Consider the following 10,000-nt stretch of genomic DNA (forward strand, 5'->3'; position numbering starts at 1 on the left):
TATGTATATTACATTATATATATATATATATATATATATATATATATATATATATATATATATATATATATATATATATATATATATATATAATGTGTATACCGATGTCATGGTACCTGCTAGTGTGAGGTGGTATCTAGACACCGTCTAAAGTAAGATCCGGCACGGGGCGGTTATTTCTCGTTCGTAGGTGATTGGCATTTGTGGTTTACCAACCACAAATTGCATCTTGGAATCCAGTTCGCTGTCATTTTCAAAATACTTTGCGAATTCTGCCTGTGTTGATTTGGGGATGAACTGGGAAATCACGAATTTCAGCAGGTAGCCTCAAGATCCACGTGTAGACTTCGGATACTCTTGTAAGAATCCGCTACACAACGAAATAATGGTTGACTTGATGTTTTTATGTGGTTTACTCATGAGGCATTACATTTTTATTTATTTGCTTATGTACTGAGGTAGAATCGTTCACAGATTTTAAACCTAATTTCTAAAGAAATGTCTGTATCAATAAGTCTGACATCCTCTCTCTCTCTCTCTCTCTCTCTCTCTCTCTCTCTCTCTCTCTCTCTCTCTCTCTCTCTGTACACCACATCTAGGCTATCTTGGCCGGGTGTATCTTAACACTTTTTTCTATTTTATCTAGTGAAAAAAAAAAAAAAAAAAACTGAATCTCTTGAAGGCAACAGAGGAACTCTCTCTCTCTCTCTCTCTCTCTCTCTCTCTCTCTCTCTCTCTCTCTCTCTCTCTCTCTGTACACCAAATCTAGGCTATCTTGGCTGGGTGTATCTTAACATTTTTCTCTATTTTATTTAGTGCAAATTAAAAAAAAAAAACTGAATCTCATGAAGGCAACGGAGGAACCTCTCTCTCTCTCTCTCTCTCTCTCTCTCTCTCTCTCTCTCTCTCTCTCTCTCCATTAACTGCTCGAAGATACTGGCGTGTTAAATGACGGAATCTTTATTAGCATTTAAAAAAACACCACCCCCTTGTGACCGCCCCCCCCCCCGTATATTTACCGCAAAGTTTCTGAGCTCGTTGCCTGCAGGCTTCTCTGAGGGCGATGAAAGCAAAGATTCCTTCCCTTCTTGAAATTGTGCAGCAGATGCAGAGACGGTAGAGTCGGGCTTTAAAGATTTAAGGGAGGGCGTAGGAAAGTGGCTGTGAAAGTACATGGTTGTAAATACATACATATATACATGCATACATACATACATACATACATACATACATATATATATATATATATAATATATATATATATATATATATATATATTTATATACTATATATATGTGTGTATATACAGTATATACATGTATATAATATATATATGTATGAATATATGATATCGTGGGAGAGAGAGAGAGAGAGAGAGAAAGAGAGAGAGAGAGAGAGAGAATAGGGAGCGGCAATAGTTGTAACATTGATAACTCTTACTAATGTACAGTTGATAGTTAAGGTTGCTCTGAAATATTTTATGTATGTATAATGTGCATATAGCAAGAGTTACACCAATTCAAGTAATTTTTCTAGCTTATTCGTTACACCCGTGTTTTTAAATTTTCTTTTTTTTTAGTCAAAGGATATCACTGAAAACGCGGTGCCCTCAAAATATCTTATAAGGATTTGCAGCAAGAGCTGTATGAATTCAGCCCCCCCCCCATTTTTTTTTTTTTGAGAAACGTAGCAACGCACTGATAATGATCAAAGTGAAAGTGACTTTCTTAATCGTTATTTCACGAGGTATGTAAAAGATGACATAACGGGTAATTAAATATGAGTAGGCTTGAACTTGTCTGCATAAGATGCTGTTTGTAGCATTGGTGCATAAAAATCGATTTTCAAGGGAATATCAGAATCTGCCATTGTTATTAAAAAGGCATGAGTTTACTTTTGTAGAAAAGGTTTAAGTGGACTGAATGCTTGCCCAGTCATTCAAGACTTTATTAAAGACCACTTGTTCAGTTTAGCATTTTATAAATGTACCCGCCATTTCTGCCCAGTCTTTCTTTAATAGAGGAAACGAGGACTTTATTGTAGCATGACAAGCACTGAGTGAGGTCTCTTTCATTGTTGCTTATATTTGCTGATCATGTAACACACACTTCTTTTCTTCTACGTGCCTTTTGCAATACCCCCATTGGAGTACTGACTAGTCCCAATGCAAATGTGCAACCCACCTCTTATCTTACGCACACTCTTGTGCTTCCTAATCATACGCCCACATCTCCTTCCTTCTCTTCTCCCACTTTCTCCACCTGTCGAAACCACTTCAAAAGACGGGTTCATCTTTCTACTACTAATCGTTTTACCACTTTCACGTTCAGTACTTCTCATCCTGTCGCACTGTTCATCATAGCAGTGTGCACAATTTTTTTTTATTATAACAGTAGGCATCCAGACTTCACTCTCATAAAGGAGAATTGGCTCAACAATCCCTTGATACATTTTGTTTCCATACACACCCCTTTTCCAAACCTTTGATAAATCGCATGATACGCTCCTTGCTCCACCGATGTTAACCACTGTACCACGTCTTATTTCTCACCCTTGCAACACTTCTTCCTCCACATATACCACACAAGCAACGTGCAAATAAACAAACGAAGAATGTGAGAGAGTGCGCGGGAACCAAGACTGACTTGTTCCGAACAATGGATAAGTGATAAGGCGATAACGCTTCTTGGGGGTATACGACTATACGACTTGTGTCAGGTACTGCGCGATATTACTACATGATAATGTGTTTTCAAATACTGCTTCCAAGTGTAAATGGAGGGTAATGCACCTTGGGGTTAGGCCTAAGTGATGATAATTAGGCCTGATAATTTCCTTTTTTTTTTTTTTATTTACTCGCATTTCAAAATAGAATTTGATGCTTCTGGTGAGTTTGTATTCGTGATGCTCATTTTGCTTGTGATTCATTTATTTTTATTTCTAAATATAGCATTAGTTAATGTTCATATATTGCATTTGCAAATAGCACTGGCTTAATTCGTTTCATTGTTTGCAGACTGTCGTGTTATTGTAGCACCATCTCTCGTCGTATGTCAATTTTTATTTACGTGGCATGAAATAATTTCAGGTTTTAAGTTAATTGACATTTTATTTTGCCTAGAATGTTTATTCTCCAAATAAACTGAGTTTGATGACCAAAATCTTTCATCATATCTTATGTTCTGTTTTTCTTCTGCATCTTTTTCGTTCTGACTATTTCTCTTGATTAGCCCAAATTCCCCGCGTTGGAAAGGGCAGGAAGATTTTTTGCGCTCACTGACTTATTTAAACCATGATTTCCCTTTTTTTTTATTTTTTTACTTTAGTTCTATTACGTCTCTGTGAAGCAATTCCCACATTGGTTATAACTAGATTAATGTCGTTGGTATCTTGGTGCGAGGACGAAGTAAGGTCATTCAACAGTTTTTTTTTTTTCTTTCAGCTTTTGTTATGAAAATAAATGTGAGTCTGGGATATTTGCGCTCTCTCTCTCTCTCTCTCTCTCTCTCTCTCTCTCTCTCTCTCTCTCTCTCTCCATTTTTGTGTAGAATAGCACAGTTTGTGGGCTGCTTATAGCGCAGAAACTAGGCTAAGGTCCAGATTCTGAGAACATAACGTTCATTTCTTGAATGTCTGGGATTCTCTCTCTCTCTCTCTCTCTCTCTCTCTCTCTCTCTCTCTCTCTCTCTCTCTCTCTCTCTCTCTCTCTCTCAAGTACCTGGTAACCAAGCAAGCAAGCAATGGTATGCGACCGTGTGAGGAGCTCTGTATCTTTGCTGGCTATGAATCATCTGTTAAAATAATTTGCTGGGTCAAGCCCCCTAGATAAAGCTGCTAATGTAAATAGGTTATACTGTATGTATATATAATTCATCGCGCTATTTTTGAATTTGAATAGTAACCGGTTACATTCCCCGTTTTAAATATTTGAGTTTACGTACAGGCTATAAAATGGCAAACTGTGTGGCAGTGTTACCAATGATACGCTCTCTAAGTCTTTGAGACGAAGGATAGCGAACATGACTGATGTAGTAGACCTCTGGTCCAGACCGGAAGATGCCCCGAATTCGTCATGAAAAGTTATTGGTTTAGTAGCGCTTCACTGAGATCATTCATAGCTTTCGTGTATATTTGCGTTTTGCGAAATCCAGTAGTAGAGGAAAGAGAGTCTCACCGGTTTGGCTATTCGCCGTTCGAATCAAACTTCCCTCGCTACACACGTGCTTGTATGTGTATGTTATATGTATGTGTGTGTATATGTGTATGTATGTATGTATGTATTTTGTGTCATTTACTTATTTAGGGGAAATGATTTGACGTTTCTATGCGCTTAAGTTTGTAAAGCGTCCGTATTTCTTGTCTTTGTCCTCTGTGACTGGTAGTTTTAGTTTTACAGGTTGCTCTCTGGCCATCTCAGATAATGAGTTTCTTCAAGTATCTGATATTGATGACTTTTCAGTGTGCATAGAGAGAGAGAGAGAGAGAGAGAGAGAGAGAGAGAGAGAGAGAGAGAGAGAGAGAGAGAGAGAGAGAGTCCTTTACTATCGGATGCCTCGTTTCTCACTTTTCCATTATAATTAAAGTTACGTCTTTGGTTCTGATAGGGATGTTTATTATTACCATTTATGTGACCATAATTATTTTAGGAATTTTTGGAATATTAATGAATAACATTGATTCTAATTAGTGAATTATACTGTACATTGCATATACATTGCGTAAAGATAAGTCCTGGGATTGCTTGTTATTTCGACGGTTTTTCCCCTCCACGCTCAGATTTTGGAATTCTCTCCCTTTTACTTGACTGTTTCATGTTTCTATAGAGCCCATGCTAGAAACGGCATTTGATAGCACCACTCCCTTAACTTAATATGTTGGATCTCTGACTGCATTGGGACCCACTGCCATTTCCTTAATCAACTTGTTTTTCATCTCGAAAGTCATTTTGACCAATTGCACTTGCATCCTGCCTTAGTAATGTCTGCTGCATGTAACAATGGCGATTGTTTTTCCTGTGAGAGGGCCGTCAGCCCTTCCCTGAATACTACCCTTGTATTTTGACTTGGGAACAGCATGGCTGTGTTCGTTCACAGATGTGCATAAGCTTGAAACATTAAGCCACTCGGTCCATTCTGTCAGGACTATACTGTCAATCACGCGTGCATAAATCCCCCAGTAACAGCACAGCGTGTGGGAATATTCGACTCACGCTCCGAAAATGCCTGCATACGCGCGAACAAACTTGGATACAGGCCGTATTTACTCCCTGAGAACCAATATTCGGTCCCTATCTGCGCAAAATAAGCTCGTGAAAGACGCAACAAAATCATCGCTTTTCATCCCCTTCTTCGCTCATCGAGCTTGATTTCTTCTCGGGCGTTGGCTCCCAAACGCCTTGTTGATCAGACGACGTTCATCGTGCATGTTTTCGTTTGAGGTGTTCCACTTGGTTTGCATAAAAAAATATATATTTTCTTTGCTTTAACTTATGTTTCTTCTCACTCTCTCTCTCTCTGTGTATTTTTATGTGATCTATAAAAACGGATGCTTTCTCTCTCTCTCTCTCTCTCTCTCTCTCTCTCTCTCTCTCTCTCTCTCTCTCTCTCTCTCTCTCTCTCTCTCTCTCTCTCATTTTCTGTCTGCACTAGTTCTGTTTTTTTTATTTAAGAAATAGGTTATGTTGCTTCTCAAGGAAAACGACGGTTTTTCCTTTCTTTCTCTCTGCAATATCTTGTGCATTGTGTCGGTTCATTGGCGCTGCCAATAAAATGTTAGTGGTGGGCATTCTTTGCTTGTGTGGTTTTATCTTTTGCATAGTCTTGTAGGTCGTAGTATTGCTTTGAGACATTTCCTGTGTGTGGTTTTGTCTCTGGATTTCGAATACTAGTCAGATCACGCAACAGTTCGTCCGTCTTTTACTTATTCAACAGGAGACACAGTCTGTGCATTTTGACTAATATTCATATCTTGTCAAGAATTCGTCTGTCTTTTAATTATTCGACAGCAGACAGTCTGTGCACGACACGTTTAAACCGTGAACAGAGGCAGTCGACGATAGAAACGAGAAAATCGAATATTTCACGTTGCCACATTGTAGCCTGCCTAGGTACGACACGTAACAGGTGACTGACCTCGGCGGTTTCGGGAGTACGAGGTCCACCCGGGTATGTAGGCGATTGCCCAGCAACTGCTTTAGCCAAGGATCCCGTGGCAGGTCTCGATATCTTCTCCGAGTGAGTCATAGCGTAGACAGGAGCCTCGGACTTGATATAAGTCTGTTTTGATACGGAATTTTGCTTGGTAATCTTTGCGGGAGGTAGGCTAATGGAGATACACGGTCGAGAATTATCGGGGAAGGTCAGTCTTTGGGTTATCTATATGCTTTTTGGCAAAGCGCGTATATTTAGAGTATATATATATATATATATATATATATATATATATATATATATTATTATTACGATGAAAATTTTACGTAACTATAGTAGATTCACTATTTTGAGCCTGAGGAAGATTGAAATAGAGACGGAAGTACAAGTATTTTCTAGATTTTTATTCCCCCGTGTCAGAGCATTTTAACTAATAGGAATGTAAACGCAAATTTAAAGGCAAAATAAGGAAAAAAATATCCGTAATAAATGGAATGTATAATAGCAGTTGTGGTACAGCGGTTATAAACCTCAGTTTGAAGGCTTATGCAGCGATTGATTTTCCCTTATCGATTGCATTCTTCCTTATTAGTTTTCTATGAACCCAGCTCTACCCCGAAGGAGGACCAATAGTCAGATATTTAGGCCTTGCAAGCCTGGAATACTTCTTGTAGGCTTAAATCGGAAACTTTTGCGGGGTTTAGAGAGAGGGGTCTAGACTGCTCGGGAAAAAGATTTAGTGAGGATTTTGGTGGGTTGAAATGATTTTAGTCCTGAAACCCGCTGGCAACAAAATGAATAAGCAAAAAGAAGGATGGCGAATTTTACAGTTTGTTACTCATTGACTCCATAGGCTTCTGTGCCTAACGTCAGGTTGAAGTATAATTCATAAATTCAGTAAGGAAAGTTGAAAAGAAAATCACTACAGTATAGACACATCAACCCCAAAAATTCCCCGTGGTGGGTTAGTGCCGTCAGTGCACCTCATGCGGTGCATTGTAGGCATTACTTAAGGTTCTTTGCAGCGTGCCTTTGGCCCCTAGCTGCAACCCCTTTCGTTCCTTTTACCGTACCTCCTTTAATATTCTCTTTCTTCCATCTTACTTTCCACCCTCTACTAACAATTGATTCTTAGTGCAACTGCGAGGTTTTTCCCCGGTTACACCTTTCAGACCTTTCTACTGTCAATTTCCGTTTCAGCGCTGAGTGACCTCATAGGTTCCAGTGCTTGGCCTCTGGCCTAAATTCTATATTCAATTCAGTTCAGTTCAAATCCTAAGAGTACCGAACTAGAAAAAAAGACGAATAACCTTGGCGTCAGGTATTTTTGTAAAGACAAGTAGTATGTGTTCTTAAGACTTGTGAGGACCGAACAGGATTTTCAGCCACGTCTCTTTCCGTCGAATTTACGAAGGGCCTCCGTTGTTATTTCAGGTTTCGGGAATTTGCGAGGTGTGTTTGTGCTACCCGTTACTCTCCTTTCGTCCTTTGCTTATTGTGTATTGCTTGGCTTCGCTTCCATTTCGATAGGCTTAGGTAACTCTCTCTCTCTCTCTCTCTCTCTCTCTCTCTCTCTCTCTCTCTCTCTCTCTCTCTCTCTCTCTCTCTCTCTCTCACACACACCTAGCAACATATGGTTTCTAAAGTAGACTTAAGTCTGTAGTAGTATGGGTACATATCCCTCTAATAACAGCTTCCTGTAAACCTAAGTTATGTAAATATTCTTTCATTTTACATAACTAGTCGCCGAGATAGATATTTACAATTTTTTAAATATTTATTTGATTCGGAATGTTCTACGGACCGTTGAGTACAATCGGTTTGGTGTCAGTATAGAGCAGTGGTTCTTAGTCTCTTTTTAGTGATGGCACCCTAACTAATGTAATCATTACCGTGGCACCCCTTCTTCACCATCCCACCATATCGCATGAATTAACTTCTTATTCAATGGGTAAAATTATCATCCATACTCAAACCAAAATCAGCACACCGTACATGCAGAAATATACTGTACAAACAAAGAGCACGTCAGAAGAATTAGACAGTCATAATTAGAGTAGACACACTGATAATAATTATATGAAGACTTCTGCAAACTTTTTTCTTTCTACAAACGTTCATTGAGATGATCTAGCCAAAACAAAATTCATGACAATCTTGCGGCACCCCTAGGCACTGTCTTTAGTATAAAGCTATCGGACTGGGTCGTAATTAGCATGCAGTTGATTTGTTCTTCCATTGCCTTAAAAGTGATAGTCCTAGGCGGTAGACAGCAGTGTTTATTTGCATAGACCTTTACGGACAAGACGGTAAAGGTAACTTTTTTTTTTCTTTTGTACCATGTTGTTACGCCTACAATCTTTCCGATCACTATTCGTAGGCTTTCACCTCATCTGGTCAACTTTCACGTTGCGATGACCTTATTGTGATTTATGTAGCAGCAGACACCCTAGTCCAGGCATGGGCATGTCATAGGCCTGTTAAAGCCTGGCATTTTATAGGCTTACGTGTTGCGAAATTTAGAAAGTCCCAGATTAGCATAAAGGATGCCCATTTTTCACCAGTAGCGACCAGTCTAGCTATAGACTGGTCATTTGCTTTATTAACTTACGACTCGCCAGGCCTAGACCCATACACTGTTTGAGGACGGGGATGTTCATTTTTACAAAGGTACCATTACTGTAGATGTAGGTGCTTAATTTGTTGAGAAGTGGGAGGTTTGTGGAATTGCAGATTGCTTATGTGGAATATCACTGCGTAAGATTTTTGGGCGAATGCAGTATATGTATATGTGTGTGTGTATATATATATATATATATATATATATATATATATATATATATATATATATATATATATATATATATATATATATATATATATTTGTCTGTGGTTGTATTAAGCGAAGGAGAGAAACAGCACGTCATTGGAGAGACTAACGCACTGTATTTCTCCAAAATTACGATTTCCGGTCTGCGAAAATAGCAGCTGTTTTCTTCTGTTAAAAAAAAAAAAAAATAGAATCTCTCCATTTGCATTGTAATCTCCACACTTGTGTTCCTCTGTTGTCGTTTTGCATTGATGAAAATAGATAATGTTGATTAGATATACAAGGCTTTTTTTTTTTTTTGAAACTGGCTAAGCGTTGAAGAGTGTTTCTAGCGCATGCGCGAAAATGGAAGGCTGTCAGATATCACTTGTGCAGTACTTGCAATTTCACACCCTCTCTCTCTCTCTCTCTCTCTCTCTCTCTCTCTCTCTCTCTCTCTCTCTCTCTCTCTGCTATGTGTAGAAATTCATCCCCGTATTCATGTTTGCCTTGTCACATATACTGAAAGCGTCTTGGCCTTATTAGACGTTTCCTTGACCTCCCTTGAGACTGAAACGAGGCATTCAGGAACCGCCATGTGTGTTTAGCGCATCTCCTGTTCGTTTGGAGCCATTCTGTAAAGCTGGCCTGTTTGTCTTGCATGTTTAGATTTTTCCGTGTCAGTAATGGTGGAATGAAGATCTTTGGATAAACCCGGGGAATGATGGAAAAGCAGCGTCCTGAAGAGTCTGGAAAAGCAGCATGCTAAAGTGTGCAAAAGCAGCATGCTGAAGAGTCTGGGAAAAGCAGCATCCCGACGAGTCTGGACAAGCAGCATCCTGAAGTGTCTGGAAAAGCAGCACCCTAAAGAGTCTGGAAAAGCAGCACCATGAAGAGTCTGGAAAAGCAGCATCCTGAAGTGTGGAAAAGAAGCATCCCGAAGAGTCTGGAAAAGCAGCATCCCGAAGAGTGGAAAACCAGCTACCTGAAGAATCTGGAAAAGCAGCATCCTGAAGAATCTGGAAAAGCAGCATCCTGAAGA

At 39.2% G+C, this 10,000-nt stretch overlaps 1 protein-coding gene and 1 long non-coding RNA gene across 7 annotated transcripts in view; one reads left to right on the top strand and one right to left on the bottom strand.

Moving 5' to 3' along the window:
• Nucleotides 1-10,000, bottom strand: part of LOC136844591 (uncharacterized) — a 67,262-nt gene that overhangs the window by 18,362 nt on the left and 38,900 nt on the right. The gene's annotated exons all lie outside the window — the stretch shown is intronic.
• LOC136844587 (large neutral amino acids transporter small subunit 1) overlaps nucleotides 1-10,000 on the top strand; it is a 232,219-nt gene that overhangs the window by 8,963 nt on the left and 213,256 nt on the right. The gene's annotated exons all lie outside the window — the stretch shown is intronic.

The sequence above is a fragment of the Macrobrachium rosenbergii genome, chromosome 13 (assembly GCF_040412425.1).
Source record: "Macrobrachium rosenbergii isolate ZJJX-2024 chromosome 13, ASM4041242v1, whole genome shotgun sequence".
Taxonomy (NCBI): domain Eukaryota; kingdom Metazoa; phylum Arthropoda; class Malacostraca; order Decapoda; family Palaemonidae; genus Macrobrachium; species Macrobrachium rosenbergii.